Genomic DNA, 6,809 nt, shown 5'->3' with positions numbered 1-6,809 from the left:
AATCATCACAATCTTTGTTAATGTTATAAAAAAAAACAGTTTAAATACAAGAGTCAGAGTGATGGAATTTGTATTAGAAGAAGGTTTATATTTAGTTAGTCGGGTTCAACAAAGATCGCACTTTTTGCTATTTATAAATGTTGATTACGCTGCAAATTAGTGTCTCAACTGTCTATACAAAACCATTTACTCTCATATGCTGCTAAAATGTACATCATTGACTGTCAAAATTATTTTAATCTATATCTGTACTCTATACGTTAAGAAGAAATAGAGTACCGCGCTGTAGTATTGGCGCAACACTAGATTATGTCATAAACGTCACATCTCTAACTGACAGCTGTCAATGTCATTACAATGGCGCGCGAATCCTGACAAGAAGAGTTGCTCTGAGTTTTTAAGTTATAACGATAGTATCAATTAATAAATTGTTTAAAAATACTAATAGTATAAAGACAAAAGATTTGTTTTTTTTATATGTATTGAAATAACTCAAAAACTACTGGGACGAATGAAAAAATTCTTTCACCATTAAAAAGCTACGTTATCATTGAGTAATATTGGCTATTATTTTTACGCAGGCGTAGTCACTAGCAACAGTTAGTTTAAATATAAGTTTTCCGTTTCCCTCTATTCACTTATGTCTTGTATTATCGAAATTAATTGAGCAGGAGAACAATGTACATGTCTATAGGTATTAGATATGAATCAATTTTGTGCAATAATGTGTAGAATTTGACAGGCCCTTGGGAAATCAGTAAGGAGCAATTCCCCACGAGTCGCGTCTCATTACTCGTGCAGTTTAGTATACTCACGTACATAACAATGCATCAATTTTCATTGTTTCGAATTACGTTTATAAAGTGACGCAAAGTCGCAAACACATAGTTTATGTTCATGAAATGTTATGTTTAAGAAAAAAATATATTGTTACTTAAGTTTTCTTGCAATGTTCAATATTTTGTGCTTTTAACTAATTATGAATTACTTTTTTCAGCTAAATTTCTTTTATAGGGAATTAGAAATTTAGTTAACAACAATCTTAGTCGACATAAGAAAGAAAAAACGTAACTCGCAATAACTAAATGTTCACTACAAGAGAGGTCTTTCCGACTGTTACGTGTGTGTATGCGATATCAAATGACATACAAGTACAGTCGTGGAAATCTGCAGTGTTACGCTTACAGAATAATTCCATTGTTACTCGCAATAAAACCAACTCTTATCACAAATACCGTGAGTTGCTCAAACGATGGAACAATCATCTTCATAAACAACCGTATAATGCTCGACCTTTTTTCGTCATCATCATCTCCCTTGCCTTATCCTACTACCATAGGGTCGGCGCACCGGGTTTTATTCCTACAAATAACTCTATCATCCGTCATCTCAGTCATCACTCCCTTCTTTCACGCAATCCATCCATCTCTTTCTAGGTCTACCTCTACCGGTGTACCCCTCCACATTCATAACTAACGTCCGTCTTGTTACGTGCAATTCATCCCTTCTCATAACATGCCCATACCACTCTAACCTTATATCGTATAGACACATTTCAAAGTAGCGTTCTGCGTTATCTCAATGTGTACAAATATTCATGTGACTTAGGAAACTGGAATACTGCCAGATTCCTTGACTGTACCTAACTAAGGGCATCCCAAATTCATACATATTAATAGAAGAAACGTGAAAACGTGCCAGGACTTTTTATTACAGGAATAAAACAGCGCCGACCACAATGAAAATGAAATGGACCGCGCCATGCTCGACCTTTTCGATCCTAATTTACTTTACCCTCTTCCCTGCAATTATTACAACATTCGAAATCTTACTAATATTATAAATTCGAAAGTTTAGATCAATGGATGTTTGTAAGAGTTTGTAGCCTAAACTACTGAACTGATTTCGACGAAATTTGATATAGATGTAAAGGATAGTTTGGAACAAGACATAGTCTACTTTTGATTTTTTTAACTCCTCGCGGACAGAGTCTCGAGCGAAAGCTAGTATTTAATAAAATCTATTTCAATTAAAATAAAAATAAGAATGATTGACTTTTGAACACTACTTGCGCTTGTGCTTTCGTTTAGCATTTTGTTTGGCCAGAAACATTTGCTTGTCAATATTTATTGACTTGTCAATATATATTTCAATATTGGCTACTAGCTTTTTCTCGCAACTTTCTCTATGATTTACATCTGTGTCAAATTTCATTTAAACACTAGCTGTTCCCGTGCGGCTTCATCCGCATGGAATTATGAAAATTTTATTTTATTGTTTACATTTGTCAAATTATCAATTACAAACCTTGCTTCCTTGATGTTGGCAGCAACTTATGGTCTCTTTCCCACATTAGGGTTTTTATCCAAAATATTCACTTCCTAAGTTTAATGGCGTTAAAATATATAGCCTAAAGCATGACGCGAGTCTAAGATGTTTTATTAAAAATAGAATTATTAAAAAATGTACTGCAATTGCTGACATCTTAGGCAACAAAGCAGTGTGTGTTTACGTTTTATTATAATAGTATAGAAGTTTACATAGATAAGGGACAAATAAATTGAAATAAACCTTAATGTGAAAAAAGGCCATAAACTACAAGCTGCTAACATCAAGATAGCAAGGTTGTCATGTCATTTTGACATTTGCAATTGACAATTTCACAAATGTTAATAATAAAATAAAACTTTCATAATTTCATGCGGATGAAGCCGCACGGGAACAGCTAGTTATTTAATAAACTAAAATATTACCTGCGCTTCTATAAAGTCAAGTAAAATCCTCACATTCCATTGTTCGTTACAACTCCATTCTAATAATTAAAAGCGTAACAATGGACGTACTAATAACTTTATTCAATAACTCGTTTCACAATGACAGGTCGCGTTATTCTCCTGTCATTTGCGGACAAAGGCATAGTAACTGCGAATTTTCACTGAAAATATACTTGTGCAAAACATATATTTCTATCTCATTTAGTTTTCTAAAAAAAACTTATATAGCTTATATAGTGCGTATTCTACTCGATTTTCAGTTGTGCAACTAAACAGTTGAATGGGCTGCGAAACAATCGACTATCGTACATAGTTTAGTCAATGCTGTGCACCCGCACTTAGCGTCGAAAAATGCAAACTGTTATCGTAAAATGTAATTAGTATTTAGGTATAAGTTTTAAATTAGATTCCATTGTAGTCTGATTTCACCGAAATGGGTAGGAAAATAATGTCCCTGACTATACAATGTAGGTATTGTCCGCGTTGAATACACTCGAATTTTTCATGCAAATTGTTCCCGACAACCTTGTCGTGCCCTTATGGTAATGTGCTTTGATTAAAATGTATTTCGCTTACATGTTTTATGTTTATTAATTAGTATTTTGTGCGAAATTTAAAATGTAATGCTTATAACGACATCTATCTTACCTCTTACTGTAATTGAATAAAGCGTAAACACACTAGTTTGTGGCGTAGGATGTCAGCAATCACAGCATATTTTTGAATTATTCTTTCTTTAATAAAAAGCACTACACTTACGTCACGCTTTAGGCTATATATTTTCACGCCATTAAAATTAGGGGGTAAATATTTTGGATAAAAACCCTAATGTGGGAAAGAGACCATAAGTTGCTGCCAACATCAAGAACGTATCATTGCCAAGGTTTGTCATTTTGACATTTGCTATTGATAATTTGACAAATGTAAACAATAAAAAAAATTATAATTTTATGCGGATGAACTCGCACGGGAACAGCTAGTATTATAAATGTAAAAGTTTTGATGGATGTTTGTTAGAGTTTGTATCCTAAAAGTCTGAACGAATCTGGATGGAATTTGGCATAGATGTAGAGGATAGTCTAGAAGAACACATAGGCTACTTTATTTTGTTTTACAACGCGGATGGAGTCGCAGGCGGAAGCTAGTGACAAATAACATTAAGAGCGGACACCTTTGACTAAATTATTTCACAACTGTTGTGCTATTGTCGATTGTTTCGCAGCTCATTCAACTGTTTAGTTGCACAACTAAATATCGGGTAGTATGCGCACCACTACATGAGATCATAGTAATCAAAACGCGACTAAACAGTTGTGCGATACTTTAGTCAAACGGTGCGTCCTCTTAACATAACTTTATAATATTACGGCAAAGTACAACATCCTGATTCAACCGGCACATATCTTCTAAACAAATTTAAAGATACGTATGAAGTCAACTAACACAAGCTAAGCCGTCCTGGCTGACTATGGCCTAGTTACCCCTAGCAAAGAGTAGGATCCGAGCCCCTTTGTGAGAACGTATAATGAGCTGACCTATACTAATATCATAAAAATGAAAGGTTTGTGTTTTTGAATGTATCGAAAAAACTCATAAATTCTTTCGCCATTAAAAAGTTACGTTATTTGCATAAATAGGCTAAATTTTTTTATTTTACGCGGACGAAGTCGCGGGCAACAGCTAGTTATGAATATATTTGTACGTCAAGTAGCGTTTGAGTTGAGATATTGCTTCACTGTACTCGTACTTGTACTTTGTTCGTCATAAACCTTCTGAATTAAATTCAATTACCTTCTGATCAAACATACATACAAAATGTATGGATATAATTTTTCTACCTATACTTCTATCCAGTTGTAAGTGTTTGCTACTTTCAAATAAAATGGTACACAGCATATAAGATTTCTGGAATAAACAAAGGAAAAAGAAAATCCTTTTAGAATGTTCTCGACGCGGCAAAAAACAGTATGCGCAGACAGTTGTATGCAATTCCGTCTATGAGCGAGTCCTCGGGGAAATCTGCTCAGTTTACTATGAACAGTACAGCACGGACATGCATTCTGTTAACTAGCTGTTGGAACCCGACAAATGTGTTGTCTGTTAATATTATCTAAAAAAACGTTCGTATCTTAAAGACGCATCCATTCTAACATTATTAAGATAGAGTTATTAGTCGTTTTACTGAAGACAAGATTTTATAACGTCGGTGGCTCAAGGATAGAAGCATTTGACTTGTAATCTAGAGGTCATGGGTTCGAATCCCGCTGTAACAAAGTGATTTTCGATTTCGGAAAGTAATTTTTCACATTAATAACATAATCAAGTTTGTTCTCATTTTTATAAAGGAAGTGCACAAATTCAACATAAATTTGATAAAAAATCACTGAACAACGTTATCTTAACGGAATAACCTAAAATGTTCAAGGATTTGATTGAGTTGTCCGAATTTAATCTGCGAAAGCATACATACTGGCCTACTTTATAGTTGAAAAAACATTTAAATAAAAACCACGATGACTTTAAACATTTTTTTCTCTGTTATCGTCACATTAAGGACGCACACCTTTGACTAAACTATCGCACAACAGTTCTGTAATAGTAGGTTTCGCAGCCAACTCAACTGTTTAGTTGCACAACTAAAAATCGAGTAGTGTGCGCACCTCCATATAAGCATATAGGAAATAAGGAAGTCAAAGCTGTGCTTGCGCTCATAATTTGAAAAATACTACGGCAAATTTTAATCTTATCTTACTAATATTATAAATGCGAAAGTTAAGATGGATGGATAAATGTTTGTTAGAGTTTTTAGCCTAAAAGGCTGAAAGGATCTCGATAAAATTTGTCATAGATGTAGAGGATAGTCTGGAAGAACACATAGGCTACTCGCTTTTGTTTTTTTTTAATTCCACGCGGATGGAGTCGCGGGCGAAAGTTAGTATAGTATAACTATACATAATCTAAAAGTAAATTCGAAACATTATTTTAAAATCTACACTCACTGTTTCAAATGTCATCCAAAATTATTCCATTGTTCTTAAGTATATATGCTAGCAAACATATGATAAACCCCCTTATTCTATTATTAAATATACTAATATTATAGATGTGAAAGTTTGGATGGATGTTTGTTAGAGTTCGTAGCCTAAACGGGTGAATGGATTTTGATGAAATTCGATATAGATGATAGTCTGGAAGAACACATAGGCTACTCACTTTTCTTTTTTTAATTTCACGCGGACGGAGTCGCGGACAAAAGTATTATATAAATGATATCTGGAATGTAACTATGTCGTTAGTATTGTACGGAATTCAATTTGCTATACGCCCGTCTGATAGACTGATGCACGCGTCGCGTCGTCCTCGCCCTCGCCGGAATTCGATATATTTGTATCATTTAGTGAGCCGTACCAGATTGGATTAATATATCCATTTCCATTTGAAAATGAGACTCGGAATAAAATGTTCTACAGGATATATTTTTTTCTAATCATTCAGTCGGATTATTTGGAATGTTTGATATGATTTTCGATTTTTTTTATAAGATTAACTAGCTGTTCCCGTGCGGCTTCATCCGCATGAAATTATGTATTTTATTATTTAGATTGGTCAAATTATCAATAGCAAATGTCAAAATAACATGACATTACAAACCTTGGCAATCTTGCTTCCTTGATGTTAGCAGCAACTTATGGTCTCTTTCCCACATTAGTGTTTTTATCCAAAATATTTACCCCCTGAGTTTAATGGTAAAATATATAGCCTAAATCGTGACGTAAGTGTAGGGCTTTTTATTAAAAAAGGATTACTCAAAAATATGCTGTGATTGCTGACATCTTAGGCAACAAAGAAGTGTGTGTTTACGCATTATTATAATAGTATAAATATGCAGACATTTTAGGTTTTTTGCTACTAAATAACTACAGTTTCAAAACAATTGAAAATCACATAGGTATACGCAAGGAAACAAATAGATTTTGCGAGATAATCTAATCCCTCAATTGTTAGCATTAATTTAAGATTCGCTAACCATTTCTA

Source organism: Papilio polytes, unplaced genomic scaffold (assembly GCF_000836215.1).
Source record: "Papilio polytes unplaced genomic scaffold, Ppol_1.0 DF822733.1, whole genome shotgun sequence".
Lineage (NCBI taxonomy): Eukaryota > Metazoa > Arthropoda > Insecta > Lepidoptera > Papilionidae > Papilio > Papilio polytes.
The sequence above is the reverse complement of the archived record's forward strand: the minus strand, read 5'-3'. Positions refer to the sequence as shown.